At 41.9% G+C, this 16509-nt stretch overlaps 1 protein-coding gene across 2 annotated transcripts in view; it reads left to right on the top strand.

Annotated features, from left to right (window-relative positions):
• The window catches only part of LOC117205932 (protein-tyrosine sulfotransferase), a 181396-nt gene that overhangs the window by 39270 nt on the left and 125617 nt on the right, over positions 1-16509 (top strand). For both annotated transcript variants that reach the window (XM_033444792.1, XM_033444791.1), the window contains exon 2: positions 5996-6075. The gene's annotated coding sequence lies outside the window, so the exon portion shown is untranslated. The remainder of the gene's footprint in view (positions 1-5995; positions 6076-16509) is intronic.

Below are 16509 nucleotides of genomic sequence, written 5' to 3'. Positions count from 1 at the left end.
TTCGTGCATTTTACGCAATTTTTATTCATATTTACATAAATAACACAAATATTTTTGTACAAACATAGTTGGATATACGTAACTATACAGTTAGGGTGTATGAAGACGTAATATGTCTACATCTTGTACCGGGAACAACTTGAAGTTCAACCATTTTACTTCTCAAACTTCACAACTCAATTAACCGTTACAGTTTCATCCGAACGTTATAATTTCACTTTCGCGTGAGAAATCCACGAAACGAGCAAGTTCGTCTCGCAACAGAGGTATCGATGATTAATCGGTCTTTACGGAGAAGAAATAAATGGTCGATGAACCGTTGCGATGATAAACAGCGAACATCGTTAACGCGAACGATCGCGTGGATTCCTCCGATGGTAGAGTGTCATCGAGCTCGATGAACGTCGATTATTCAAGTCGAGCTTGTAAACGATGCTGTCTTTCCATTAGGTTGACATCTAGCGCAGCGAATGTTACATCACCGGCAGCGACCTTCTGTCACCATGGTCGAAATAACAAGGTTAATTAGTCCACGGGGAAGTTCTACTCGAAATCCTTCTATTAACGTCGTCACCTGCGAATCCTATTATCGTTGGGCGCCTGCTCCACCGGCATTCCGCAATTCGGCTGTCCCTCGTTTCTGTATCCCCCACGAATCGGCGACAATTAGTTCACTTACCGTCGAAATATTCAGCCGCTTCCGGTTCTGTCGGGTCGTCGAACTTGGCCGAGCGGTCACGTCGCGTCAACGGAGGCGCGTGTAAATTCGGTAACGAATTTAATTAGCGTTCCGCTTCGATGCGTTTTCACGCTGCCAACGAATCTCCTTCCAAATCGGCATTTTTCCACGTCGCGTAGGAATCACACGTTTAATTAATATCTTAACTAACATTTCGCTTTATTATTCTTGCATTGGCTGCTTGAGGTTTTCGTTGCTTATTGTAACAGTAACAGACGACACAATATCGAAGTATCGTACGCGTAGTTCGTGGTTACGGAACTAAATAGAATCTTTCAAAATTTTTAACACGATTTATCTTTCTAATAAAATTGTGAGTTCTGAACGAATTCCATATACTAGCAAGGTTTAGTGATTACCGGGCTCTTATACAGGGTGGTTGGTAACTGGTGGTACAAGCGGAAAGGGGGTGATTCCACGCGAAAAAAGAAGTCGGAAATATAGAATAAAAATTTATTTTTTAATTTTTTTTTTTTAATTTTTCCATCGAGACAACGACCTACAGTGAGATCCACTATAACGTACCGCACGCGTACCGAGCGGAAATTCAAAGTCGATTTTCTCGAAAACAAAGCCTCAAACGAAAAATTTTTATTCTATATTTTCGACTTCTTTTTTCGCGTAGAATCACCCCCTTTCCGCTTGTACCACCAGTTATCAACCACCCTGTATACTTAACAAGTATATAGATTTGTATATCTCGCCTCGCAAGAGCTTGTGCTTTATATTTTCATTATTTTACCAAGCGTCTTCAATATCCTTGTCTTTAAATCGTAAAATACTGCTCGATAATGACTACGCAAATGTTATGGACAGGCCTCACACATTTTCGACAACGTAGATCAATATGTCTGTCTATGGCAGAACGATCTACCGTTTACGAGGGAATTCTGTGACGGATTTGCGTCTCTAACACAGTGTAGTAATTAATTGATCGTTACATATTACATGATCGTGCGCGTGTTTAAGAATAGTTTGTCATATAGCGTGGCAGTTGGACGAGTTTGATGGCCAGGCCTTATACTTAATAATCTCTCTTATCTTAGAAATTGAAACTGAGATTAGGCCCTTAACTAAACTTTAGTATGAATGCAATCTTTATGCGAGCTGTAACTAACTAAATGCAACTCGATGTTATATGGCAAGGCATTAGGTTGATCATAAAAGGAAAGGAACGAAGTGTTCGATTAAAGTCACGACAATGTCAATCTTCGTATCGACTATAGCCATTGTTTCAACGAACAGGTTGATAAGACCGAGATTCCTTAAGGTCCTCGAACCGGAAGATCGAGGTACAGAACACGTTCGATTGGCGGAGGGCCTGGTCTAACGTGCACACGCGATAACGAGGTTAATTAGCCCACGACGCCTGTCGGCGGTTCGTCCTGCTGCTGAATAATTTATCGACCTGTGGCAGGCACGTGTGTACACGTAAGTCTGTTGGCTTCGAAACCGGCTGACGTCGCTACCAATGCGATCGCGCGCACGCGCAAACTTTCGTCCTCTCTTTATATCCGTGGAAAATTGTTCCTCCTAATTAATTAGCTCCGGCCACCTTACGCGTTCTCCGATAAACTTATTAACGTTGAACCGAAGAGTTGCCAGCTTTCGCTCCGTGTATTCGCGTGTTACCCCCTTCATTTTGGCGAAATTGTTCGACTTTGTCGAGAACTCCGATGAATTGTTCAGTCGGAGGTAAGCAGTAGCAATCCCGAGTGGTATATAATTTAAACGACGTTCGTCGAATCGTACGAAATTCTTCGCAGATGTTTCGAGGAATCGACGTTGTGTTAATTGTGTAAAATGCACGACTAGAGAGTAGCGAACAGCAGGGTTGGCAGAATATTTGCGCAGTTCTCCGCCATTTACCGAAACTTGGAAATTCTCAGTATTCATATCGACGAGGGTAAGATGAATCGAATCCCATCGAACCTCGGATAAAGACTTCTCGAAGTCTGGTCGATGGAGGAAGATCTCGTTGCAAAGAGGCAAACGTCGCTGTTCGAAACTTTTGACCAACCGAGACACGTCGAGCGCAGAGAATTTGCTCTTACTCAGCCATTTGCTTCTTCTTGCTGGCTCCATTTAAATGGGAACAACGACGGAATTTTTGACTTTGAAACTCAGTCGGCCTGTCCTCGTCGTAATCGACGTTGATGTTTAATTTCCAAGTGACACCAGAAATGGATTTTCCTCGTTCGTATCAATTATTTCGGCGAGGCCCGCGTTACACGGCTATCGATTTCCCGTCGACCCTCTCTTGTACCGAAACGAACGAGATTTAACGGTGCTAAGGCTGAAAATTAAATTACCCTGGTACTAAAATATCTCTGTGAAGCTTCTACGAGTCGGCTAGAAGCTCGCGTCACCGACCTACCTGAATTACGCTTGTCTCGTTGCGCTGGGATAAACACCACTTTTCGCGAGCTTTATCTCCGCGAGTGCGACGAGGGCCACTCTCGCGCACCTACCCTAACTTATACTCGTTCTCCATGGATATGAGCGAAATACGCGAAAATTTGTTTATTAAAGCTGAATTTCGTGTTAAGATTCTGGCTAAATTCTTTGTAGTTTTCAATTCAATCGATTAGTGATAGCACCGAATAATTGTCAGAAGTTGTTGATCAGAGTGTAACTCTGTATTTGTGGATTTTATATGTTAATAAAATTCCTGCAAAAACTTTTACAACAGTGTATTTTATACGGTAGATGCTGAGTTCTTTCAGAAATTATTTATCTCAACGATATAGTGAAATTACACTTTGGATGGAAATTTTTAGCAACCAATATATGTAATTGTATATACGATATACATACATACATATGTAATATCAAATAAAAGGGGGTATACGCTTAGTCTATCGTATATTCCAGTTCCAGTTTTCTCGGGATGGTATAAGTTGTAAATTTAAGGTATAAACTAAGAATCGTAAGAGCGCTGGGGAAGAGAGAAAGAGAGAGATAGAGAGAGAGAAAGAGAGAGTGTGTAAGAGTGTATGCCTTGGTGACGTCAAAGCTAAATGAGTAAAGGGAGTGGTAGAAGGGTGCGAGGGTTGAGGGTCAGCATTTTTTTGACCTGGGAAGACAGAAGTTGTGAGCCGAGTGTTAGAATAGAACGTACGAAGATATTGTAGTCAGTTTTTGCATTGGGTATTGCTTGTTAAAATAAAATTAAATTTCTCTTCAAATAGAACATCCTTTCTTGTCCTTACTCTAGACTATTTAGATACTACACATATATACATACGACTGGAATCTTCTTGTAAAGTTCCGAATAGCTCGTGAATATTTCAAGGAAGAAAATCACTCGGTACTCGGAAAGAGTGATAAGGTAGAACCGATGTTATGTTTAATATCGTTGATAAGAATGAATTGATGATGACATAGGAATTCAAAACCAAAATTGATATCGCGTGTGGAAGATTAACGAAGCGTTGCACAAGCCCCGTTCCTTTGAATGCAAAGTAGATAAAAGCATCGCGACACATCGGTGAAGATGCTAAAACGGACGACAGTGTGCACATCTAACCGAAGAGCGCGATGAAAATCCATTTGCCAAATTACTCGAAACCACCAGTTTGTGAACTTAAATTCCTTAAATGCTTCCGAATCTCATTCTTTACAGTCCTTGCGATATTCGTGCGAATTCTGTACTCCGAATATCTTTTAACGCACTCTATGTATTTTTACATTTTATAATTTGATGCATTTTTCCATCTTTAATCGTAACATTACATTTCATCTTATCGATTTACCTTATAAAATGTGCTCGAACGAACGCAGAGAAATCTGAGATCCACTTACGAATAATCGAATCCTACGAGAAGCAAAACTTTGATATCCTGATTCGACAGTTAGACGTGCAATTGTAAAGTGCTGCATTCCATCTATCCTACGTAAAAGATAAGAGTTTGCGCAAAGAAAGTTAAACGATTCTGGTGTATATGAAACATCTCGTTGTTCAAACGTCTCATCTCCAGTAATAACACGCGAAGGGAAAATGTAAGCTCCTGTTTGGCAAACAAAGGAATCTAACTCTGTAAACAGGTTGAAGATACGCAATGGTATAATGCTATGACATTTTTCTGGTTACCTGGTTTGTACGAGGAATCTGTCTGGCTTGGTACGTTCAAGCAATGCTGAAAATGAAAAAGGAAGAATCGTCGTAGCACGCGGATCTCGTCCAGCTTGTGGCTGGGAATACAGAGGGACGAATAAAACGAGAAAACGACCAAACCACCGGGGTTATTGTCTATTGTCTTGGTAGAATTCTGCGGGAGATTTTTGCCAGGCATTTCGTATTTTGGCTCGTCGGTCGTCCCTGTTTACGTGACCATGGCAGAGAAGATCATTCTAATTGACCAGTCGAGAGTCGAGGCAGAATTTTACGTTTACCTGCTCGTTGCCCGTTATCCCGCGTCGTTTACCGAGATCAGTCAAATATTTTTGAACCCTTGGTTCTGCATGTTGTAGTATCGCAAAATGCAAATGAGGCTTGTAATTACTCTAATTAAAGAAGGAAAATGGTGTTTATCAGAATAACACGGGAATAATTGGATATTTTATGAGAAAATATCTATAATACGTTGTTCACAATATCTACATATAGCGTGGAACTACGTTCATCCGAACACAGGTTGAATTCTATTATTTCAAACGAAACAACTTTCTCGTACAAAATTGTAAGAAAATATTATTCGCTACGCAATAACAAAGTTCTCGTGGAGAAGAGCTAAAGCAGACATTTGCAAGTACCGCCAGGCCTATCTCCGTATAACAAACGTAAACGTACATTGCATCTCGCTATCTGTTCCCCGGTTTGATTCTTCCTAGCGAGACAATGAACATCGATCGAAATACGTTATCGGTTAATTGTTCGTCTCGCAGATGCGGGAATGCTGACTCGTTGCAGGCAACGTTCTCGTTTTCGAGTCGACTCGATTGCCGTCGTTCCGCATAACGCGAGGCTGAATCGTAGCACGATCGAAGGTAGAAACGTTGTCGGCGACACGATTATATCATCGTAGACCATCAACCGGGCGCGGATCGAATAATAATCCGGAAATTCACTGCCGCGTTCGTATGGCAGGTCCGTGCGATTCCGTCTCGATATTCGTCTCGTTATTGCTGTATATCTCTGTCGGATCGTGCTACGAGGCGTCCTCGTGATCCGTAGAAATGGAACGACGCGCAATGATCCATCGAAGAATACCATACGGATAGCTTTATTCAACGATTTTCTATCTATTCTTGCAGAGGGAAATCTCGACACGGAGAAAAGGTGGCAGCTGCTCTGTCCGAGGCGAGGATCGTGTTTGTACTGGCGTCCACGAAACGTGAGTGTTACACGTTTTCTTTTTAAACGATTGGTTACAATCGTCGTATCGGTTATTCGTAGTTTGCGGACGTTTATGCAAATTTATATTCTTCCGCGTATGATTGAACAAATGGTGTCTACATATATACATAGCTGTTTTACTTATTACGTGTTTTAACGTAATAAGTTTAACGCTATAGTTTGAATATTTTATATATCTGCATATTGTATACACGCGCTGTGCATTCTTGGACCTTCAAATTATCCAAAAATGTATAAAAATCCGCGATCTATTTGTTAGCGACTCGCACGAGTTGTTCGTCGTTTGGTATAGATCTCCAGGTGTTTTTATAAGATACGTATCTTTATTGCTGAAGAAAGTTTTTAGTTGTGACGTTTCCGCGAGCAGGACTTAAACGTGCCGTATATTTCTACTTTTCCGTGCGACTTTAGTTTCAAGCGACTCTCGGAGGAGAGAGTAGCAGTTCGTAGAATTCAGGATTTTTATTTTAGCCAAAATGAGACAAGATAGAGGGAGAGAGGGAGGAGGGTGGATCGTTGAAGCAAATACGTGTTTTCGGTGTGTATTCGTTAAAATTGGATATGTACATGTGATATTACACGAGCACCGCGAATCAACATTTCCTCGCGAAGGATGACATGGAAAATAAAATGAAAAAAGGATAGAGGAATCAAGAGAGAAAAAGGAAACAAATTGAAGTTCTTTTTTTTTGCCTGGTCGAGAGGTAGAAAGGGGTAGTTTTTAACGCGTTCCGCAAACTGCCACGAAAAGTGACGTACGTGTATACGTGCGTGTACAGTGCAGTTCGTTGATGAGCAACAAAAAAAATCTTAAACATTGTTACACCGGTATGTTGACCCCGTCGTTCTGGTCCAACCATTTTGTTTTTCGTGCAAAAACAGAAATATTGCGGATGGGGTATTCACTTATTTATCATGAAAGTAGAATAGAAGAAAAGCAAAAAATTCGGCGAAAAATTAGGCTGCCACGTACCTGTGACATGTCCCATTCGATTGTTTAAATTTCCTAAACATTGCTTTTTCGCAAATATTTTTAAACGTAAATTATCTCTTTTGTGATTTTAATTTTTCCAGCTTCGCGTGTTACACGTAAATATATCTTTCCTGAGATTTCATAAAGCACGACGCTTTAATACAATGTTACAACTTAATATTAAATTAATTTACTTATCGTAGAACTAGAGCCGATGAAAACGAGAAACAGAATAGAAAATTATCAACTTAGAATGATAAAAGAAAGTAGTCGATAGTATTTAAACTCTTTAATCCGGTCGTTAATTCGAGACCGCGATGGTATTGAAACGTTCCCTAAGCGGGGAGCAAGTTTCCTAAGCCGTTCTAAGCGATCCAATTGTGTTACTTTAATCGAACTGAAGAACTCGATTCCGAGTAGTACTTAGGTCGGTACAGTTGCTAGAAACGCATTACTTGGAAAGGGATCCTCTCCCGGCTGGCAAACACTCCTGGGGCTTGGTTGTTCGCAATAAACTGGCACTTTGGTCCGGCAACCGCCGTCACTCCGCTTCAGAAACTCGAACCGTATTTCTCTTCGTTCTGCTCCACGGATAAACCCGAATAAAAATATAAATTGGAATAAAGATATCGAATAAATCGCGAGAATTTTTCTCTAACAGAGATTTTTCATCGACACGGTCTTTTTATTATCGCCACTGACAGTTATTTTTCGGTGGATTTTTATATTGGAATATTTTTAATCGATCTAAGAATCTACGTGATTTATTGCTTACAAAAATTATGTTTCTTCGTTATGACGCACGAACAAAGACTTGCACTTAAAAATATCGAAATTACGAAAGACGCAGATTAACGCGGAATGAAGGAAACACAGGGAAAAGGCGAACAAACGAGAGGCAAAAGGAAAGTAGTGTGACAGCTGGCCTGAAACGAGTTGTAGGAACTCTGCAACAGAAAAGCGAGAGCTGAAGTACCTCTTTTGAGGTTGGCCTCGCTTCCCCATTGCCAAAGGGTTGCACGTACGAGGCTCGAAAGAGGTCGCACAGAGAGACGCGTCACAAGCTCGCAAACGGTGATTCGTCAAAGACAAATCATCACGAACCGTGCACGGGGTAGAAGCTAAGGAGAAGCGGCGAAATTCGGCCAGTCGTTTGATGTTAGCGGCATCTCAGCGCGTCTACAAAACTGGCGTGACTGATAAGCGAAGCTAACGCGAATTTTAACGCGTTGCCTGAAATTGAAGCGGCTGTCGATCACCGGAAAGCGTTTCGCGCCTCTCGTACGGGTGACGGCCAGCACATGGCTGGTCTGGGTTAGGTAATCGAGAGCCATTCGAGCGACAGCACTCGCCGATCGACGGGTTCCCTCGTGATTGACGATTTCGTTAAATCTCCGGCCCGATTGCTTGCTTACCTTTTGCATTTTTATTACGAGTCTGCTAGAACGTTTGAGCTTCGATTTCACGATAGTATAGAAAATACCGTTCGTGTAATACCACGACATAAAGGTAGTCGGATAAAAAATAACAATCTTTTTTCATTAGTCGTGAATAATAGCTGACCTATTTTAATCGACGTGTATTCGTACACTCGAGGACTAGAAAGATAACATAAATATGATTGGAATAATTAGTAACACCCGATGCATTCGTACATCGATATATTTCTAGCGTAAAATAAAATCGTTTATAGCTTGAGAGAAACAAGCCAAAAACTATCAATATTTTCGTACATCGATATTTTTCATCGTTTTGATATCTGCGATCGTCCGATTATTACGAGAAAAATTATTCCCATTCTCGTCGTTATCACGACGAAAGTATCTCGACATGGTAGATAGTGTGAACGGCGGAGAATAAAGTAAAAATAGTGAAATAAATCAGAGAAGAGCTCTTTGATTCATTTGACGGTTCTAACCGCGCGCTAACAGGGCTGATCGTTAAGGGAGCTGCCTTCGTCGTTTCATTAGCGTCGACCCGGTATACATCTTAATTAATGGCCGTGTTCGCATGTGCACGCACCACAGGCGTTAATTACGCGTTATCACGGTTAATTGCTTCTTAAACCTTTTCGAGTGGCGGCTCTCTTGCCAAAGAGCGAAGGAAGAGGAAGATAGAATAGAAAGAGCGTTTTATCGCTGAAAGCCTCCACTTCCGGTTTGAGTTCAAACGCCGTGAGATCGCGATTAAGCCGTTTCTCGCGTACTCGCTTTCGAACGAAACGATCGTTGGACATTTTGACGCCTTTTGCACGCGAACGATTTCGCACGCGTAAATGAACGTACAAAGAGAAACTTTGTTCAGCGAATATCGTATAATCGATGAATCTCTGGCGAGCAAAATTATTTGTGTGCGTGTCTCTCTTTCTCTCTCTCTCTCTCTCTCTCTCTCTCTCTCTCTCCCCTCCCTCCCGATGGTAGCGAGTGTAACGCAATTTCGGGATACAATTGCCAGTTTCGAGCACCTGGATTAATGCCGAGTGTTTAACGGATATTGATCGTGTCGAGTCGTCGAGTGAATGGAGATATCGTTAAAGAGCTACCGTTCGTTGTTACAGTCTAGCGGAATTTATCGTGGAAAATTCAGTCGACCAGTCCGGATAGAGGATTCGTTACAGTTTCGAGTATCTACATCGTTTAATCGCTACTTACATCGATTTCCAGAATTAATTTGCGTTGTACTCGCGTTGCCTGGCTTTTACTTTCACTTCCAATTGTTCCGTAATAACTTCGATTCGTATGTAAGAAGTTGCAAATTGTTGGCTCAAAGAGCTCCTAACGATAGTTTGTATCTTTACAAAGGTATTATATCATTAAACAGCGCATTCAGTGTCGCCCGTTGTTTTGCTACTTACAAAGTAACTTGGTAATAATTTCTTGAAAGAAACTTGTCCCTGTTAACAAGCTGTTGCTCGAAGTAGATTCTTACAGACTTCTGCAACAATCAGTCGTTTTGTCGCGAATAAAAAGTGTTTCGTAAAAATGACAATATTCGTCCGACGTTCTTTCTGTTGGTCTAATTCGTTCCAGATTAATTATTCATACGTATTCGTCATTCCCATTCGTTTACGTTATATGGAATGCTTCGCTACTTTGCATAAAGAATTCTGACTCGTTGTTTTACGAGATTTTACTACGAAACTCATTACCTTTTACAGACCGCAGCGGAGAATGCCAAAGAAACTGGTAAATATGTATTAGCATACAGTGGGATATCCGCGTTGCGTGGATCGGCAGGAAATTTACATCACGCGGATCTTGCTCGTATGTCGTAATGATTCGCGAACGAAGTGCGACGCGGACACAGGTATCGGATTAAAAATGTATAAAGACTCACACACGTGCTTCAGACACGCTAATGAAAATAGTACCGGCGCATTAACACGCTGACCAGAATCAAATATGTTCGTTAATGTCCGAAGCAGCGTGAATTAGTACCACTAATTACACGCTAACGAGACAGAAGTGAGAAAGGACTGCATGTGGCTGGACGTGAACGCGTATAATTACACAATTTATTTTGTTTGTGTAATTCTAATATGCTGGAGTATCGATTGTCGTTTGCGCGACGAATGATCCAATTTCTTTTTCACGTTATGCTGACGTATTTTTCCAGGAAATATTAGATATCACTTTATATCTCTATCGCTAGAATTGACGATATGTGAACGTAATCTCGTAGAATATTTAGAATAACTGACGATAGAGTGACCGACAATGAGTTTCGAGTATTTAATCGGTATAAAATTGAATGCAATTTGACAAAAATGCGAAGAAATATGTCGTACCGATGTTTGCGTAATTTGTCTGAAGCGAGTGGAAGAGATTGTAAAATAGAGGAAAAGAGAACGTGCAAATGTAAATTGTACGAGTATTCAAGATGCATTTACGCGGTAAACATTGAATCGAATTGAGAGTGAAAGTTATTTTACGTTGTCGAGTTGTAGTATCGTACTGAACTGTATATTTAGGAATTATTTTATTCTACTCCTGCATTTTGATAGTTACATCGTTAACGAATAAAAAATTCCCACAAAAAAAAAAAAAAAGGAAAAAAGAAACGGATCAGATATCCTAAACTATTCGCTAGAAACTTTCCACCACTCTAACGCAAGATCCATTCGTGTCAAAGCAAATTACGACATCTCGACTTGGAATCCTCGGTCGGGTTCTCCTAGTGCACGCGTTACCTCAAACGCGGCGGTAGATCCAAGGATTCAACCTCAATTTCCTCGATCGTTTAACAGCGCTGCTTATCTAACTCGGTGCTGTTCCCTGTTATTGCGATCATTACGCGGACATGGAATTCAATATCCTTATCGGTTGGCGTCGCATCGTTGCATTCGGTTCTCTCGACGAAGCGACGTTATTTCGACTTGCAGAGGATACGACGTGGCTCGATGGTCAGACGTGGCGGAAGAGGGTGGCTCGAGAGACAGAGCGAGGGTGATGAAAATCAGGCGGTGAAATGGAAAGGGAGAAGCGTGCGCGTGGCCGTGAGCCTCGGCTTGGTTTAGGCGAAATTGCTTTTGACCGGGTCTCTCTGCTCGCATGTCGCGAAAAGGAGTCCCTTTAGCCCCCGGTAACAAGATTTTACGGGACGTGTGTGCACACCAGGCTCTTTTCATCGAACTGTCCCCCGTGTGTGTGCACGCATCCCGACCAGAAACCGCGTGGGCCGTTCGCACCAGCATTCGAATGAACGACACATCGTTGTGCAGGAACTGTCAGCGGTTTAACCGAATTTCAACGCTGGTGAAGACGTAGGCGCGAATTCGAGCGTTAATGACTCGAAAACTCCTCTTCGTCTACGTTTCTCTCTTTCTCTCTCTCTCTTTCTCTCTCTCTCTCTCTCTCTCTCTCTCTCTCTATTTACGAGCAGTGCGGGCGAAATTCGCAATGGGTGTTTAGTGGACGGGACGTTTCCTGAATGTGGAACGAGGAAGCCTGGTTCTCGAGATTGTTTGATGAGATTTCGTTTGTGCGAGTCGGGCGTGTACAGTGTACACATGAGATCTTTTTATAGAGTTATCTTGCTGTGTTACGCATGATTCTCTAAGGAAAAGTCACGCGCTTGCAACAGTTTGCAAACGTCTTTGCAAATCTATGCTGAATTCGACGCTCTATTTTCTACGATCATTCGAAAATATAAAGACAGCTAAACAACAGGACAATAGACCGTAAATTCAATCAATATCGAAAGACTCAGTGGCTCGCTCTTCTATCTTCTGCAACATCTATGGAGTAACACCGCTAAAACACGTCTTAGATATTTAACGAACAAAATATTTGCCCACTCTCGATTCAAGCTACGTCTTTCTCGAGATTGTCTCGCAAGATCTTGTTCAGGTTACTTTGCCATGGATTAAGCACGAGTATAATTTCTCCGCTAATAGCTCACGTGAGCTCGAAACCGTAGGGGATATGTCTCGATATCGTAGTTGGAATCGGCGTTCTCCGAGTCTAATCTACTCTATTGCCTCTATGCTTTTAATGAATCAATTTTGATAAAGAGGAGAGAAACGTCGAACAATTTATCTATCGAGATATTCCAAGGATGATTAAGTATAAAGACGATCCTCGCGTATAGAACCAATCTATGGTCGTAAGTAGAATACGTTGCGTGGTTCGAGTAGCCAGACTCGTAGAACGAACATTGCATATTTGAATCTCGAACCACTCAGCTGCTTTCGTTCGCGCTGTGTTCTTCTACATTTATTTATCTCAAGAGCAACGATCGTTGAATATATCCGAGTATACAAGAATTTTCTAGTATAATCTTTACAAATGTCGAGTCAGCACGATATATATCGCCGGTGATTACGTTTGCGTAACCCCGTATTACGTGATATTCGCACAGGCATGCAGTTTGCGGCAGGTGCATCCGGATCCGGGGATAAACAGTGCGTTGTAACCCATGTGTATATAGTGTACACGCGTCCACCTATGTATATACGCGCATAATATGATCGGTAATAAGCTTATTAAATTGTTGCCGCGTAATACGAAATAATTCTACTGCGCATGAAAATTTCCTCGATTCCATGGAACGCTTTTTCAGTTGATTTGTAGAGTAGCAAGAAGCATCTCCGGTGGACGACACTAATTAAACGTCGATGCAACTTACAAGGAGCCGCGGACACTTTGCGAGACACTTAATTAAATCCGATGCTCGCCATTTAAGGTGCGCAGATTCTTTTAATTGAGGAAGCGTGCCGATTCGCGGAACTCGCACGGCCCATTTTCACCAGCCGATCTTTCATCATTTTTCCTGAATGCTGACTTTTTGCTATCACTGAAATACGAGTCTTTCAACGCGCAACATCAGTTTCATTATCTACATTTTCGTATGTTAAGAGATAAATTTCGTACAAAGCTATTTATATTTTGTCGAATGTAGTTAGGCAACGAAACCGAGAGACCAATAAAAGGTGGAATTGATTAGTTTGTGCGAACTGGGATCCACGTCACGCGCGGTGAACGCGTGGAAGTTAATTTAAATTTAATTAGAATTTTGAATATATCGGGATGAATTTTGGATGTATTGGGATAAATTTTGGAAGTTTGTAAAAAGACACGGATAATCTCGACTGTCGGTGGAGGAAACAATCGCACGAGTGCACAAATTGAACAAAATTAAAACGTATCGTGTGTTTGCGAGACGGCGGCGCTACCGGGTGTTGAAGACATCGTTACGAAACGCAATTAAATTCAAAACATTCGGCGGTCAGACGACATTCAATTAACGAATTTTAATTGCCACATCGTTATCGCGAAAGCAACTTCGAATTGCGGAGAAGCCGCGATTCAGTCGTGTTTTATGTTCCGCGGATTTTTCTCGATAACCGATAGCCCACAGTGTGGTTAACGTTGTTTCGCCACCGTGGCTCTTTGATTTACTTACGCCGGTGATCCGTTAAACCAAACAGCTGTTTGCATATTTATATTCGATTAGTGCCACTAGCGAAGAACTGTCCGTACGTAAAAAAAAACTTACAAAAAATCCTCTGTTTATTCGTAAAAACAAGTTCGAATAAGCGATTCATGAACGATAAACCCGTAAAAAAGCTAACAACCCCAGCAAATAAATCATCGTTGCGAGTAAAACCGCGTAATTGAAAATTTCAACAACTACAGTCCGCGTATCGCTCGCGTATTCAAATTGAAAAATTGAAAAATTTGCCACGCGAAAGTTTCGATATCATATCAATCCCCTCCCCCTTGGCGTCGTGGTAAACGTCGAGTCGTAATTTCATCGGCCAATTTTCCAACTGTAGCGGCCCATTTCCGCGAGAACGATCGTCGATCTCGAACGAAAGCGCGTTCATAATCGCGCAACGCGTTTGTGCGATCGCCGAAACAGATTCACTCGCTTAATATAATCGCACCGATACACGCGTCGCTCGTTATCGTCCTAGCGTTTTCGTCGCCGCGTTCCCGTAAATTGTGATTACGTCGGGCAAACCGATCCTAACGAATCGACCGATATCCTGAATTATCGTCCTTTAGGTCGGACATCGCGCGCGCCAATGCGAGACCATCGCGTGCCAACCTTTTCTGCCCTCGTTTTCCAGCAGCGCGGAAAATATTCTGCTGGTAATTCGATTGCAGAGATGCCGTGACTCAAGGTGAAACTAGTGTACGGACTCTGTCAAGCATGCTTTGCTTTTACAATTTGCGATTCGTGGCGATCGAGCGCGAATTTTGAAATTTTGCAAATTTCTAGTCGGGTGGAAAGAATTTTGGAAAGAGAATTGTCGGCTGCTTTCGAATAAGTGCGTTACGTGAAAGAAGGAAAGAGATCAAATAGAATATGTTAACTATGCGGAGAGAGGTTCCCTGCGTAAGATCTCTAGCATCAATTACGCGAAATATTTCGGTTATTTATCGCTAGAACGATGAAAATCTTTAAGGAATTTTAGCGATGCTTTGTTATTAAACGATACGCGATCCTCGACGAGGCGAATCTTGTGAACGCGACAGAAAAACGAGGATCACCGGAATGTTCTACCTGTCATACTTACACCGTATATACGCGCGTTATCTCTTCTCAGCCTTACTCTCGTACTGAGACTCGGTTGATGCCAACTGCTGGGAGATCCAATGCGGTGGTGCCCACCGTAACTAGAAATCTTTGCTTAAATCGATCGATCGTAAATTAATCTGTTTCAGTTTCCATGACAATTCGTTAGTAATGAGGCAGCTCTATTTTTCTATAATTTCGATAAACCACCAGAAACCAAGATCAAAATCATTCAAACTTATCGATAACGAAAAATAAACAATTTTATCTCAACAATTTCGAACGATCTCGAAAAACATGGAACAGAGAATCGGATAATTCTTCCTGTTCTGATGTCGTGCACGAACAGGAATTTCCAGGAAGAAACTCTATTTCATTTCGTATTCGTATCGGGGATCGCCTGCTAAAAACGAGCAGCGCGCGTTTTGGAGCGGTGACAGGCAGATTCGATTTTCATACGGTAGCCGCCAGTCACCGAAGTGAACGAAGGTGAACGAGCTGCAATTAGCACTGACAATTATCCAAGAACCTGCGTCGTTATCTGATCTGCTACGATCGATCAACCTGGCAAACGGAAAAGAGCGGACGCTGGCTATCGGAAACCGCCTGGTATGTTCACGGTGTCGCGTACGAGGAGCGCGTCGCAACGTAGGAGGACCGAGGGCTGTCATTAGCATAGTTTTTCGTGGGAAAAGTCGAGGTTGGGAAACGCTGCATACGACTCGGACGTATCTAACGGCTGACCCGAATTCCGGCGAGAGTCCACGGACTCGTAGGTGGAAAACGAGACGGTGCACGCGAGGATGCAACGTTTCGCGCATAATAATTACGTACGCAACGTTTAACAGCCTTCTTTCTCCGATACTCGCTACGAGGAAAATTAGAAAACGCCGATCGACTTCTTTCTTCGCTGACTTTGACGCGCCTTTTCCCTTACTGGTTCGCTTGCTTAGGATTTTTTAAGTTAACGGTACATTCTTCGCGCGGTTCGTCAATTACTTTGATAGTTGGCGAATTTTGACGAGCGACAGTGACTGGTTATCTCAAACGACGTAGTAATTTAGGAAATAAACTCTATTTAGTAAATATCTGAAAATATTTGTAGCTTACTAGAGCGACGATAATCTTTGCAAAACATCAGTCGTATTCGCTTCCTACGTTATGATAGTCTTAAGTAGCTGCCTGTCGCTATATTGTAAACGTTCAAACAAATCAACAATTTCAAAGCAATTAGTTACCAGTCTGTATAATACATATATGTACATATTGTACAGAACATACACACGTTGGTAACCATTCATTTCTCTATCTTCCTCTTTAAACAAATCCATTTGCAAACGAACGTTCCTAAGAAACCAGCCCTTAAATGCATCTCGATAAGACGTTATATCGTTCAAAATACAAGATGTCTATCTA

Source organism: Bombus bifarius, unplaced genomic scaffold, assembly GCF_011952205.1.
Source record: "Bombus bifarius isolate JDL3187 unplaced genomic scaffold, Bbif_JDL3187 scf7180000007996, whole genome shotgun sequence".
Classification (NCBI taxonomy): Eukaryota; Metazoa; Arthropoda; class Insecta; order Hymenoptera; family Apidae; genus Bombus; species Bombus bifarius.
The sequence above is the reverse complement of the archived record's forward strand: the minus strand, read 5'-3'. Positions and strand labels throughout refer to the sequence as shown.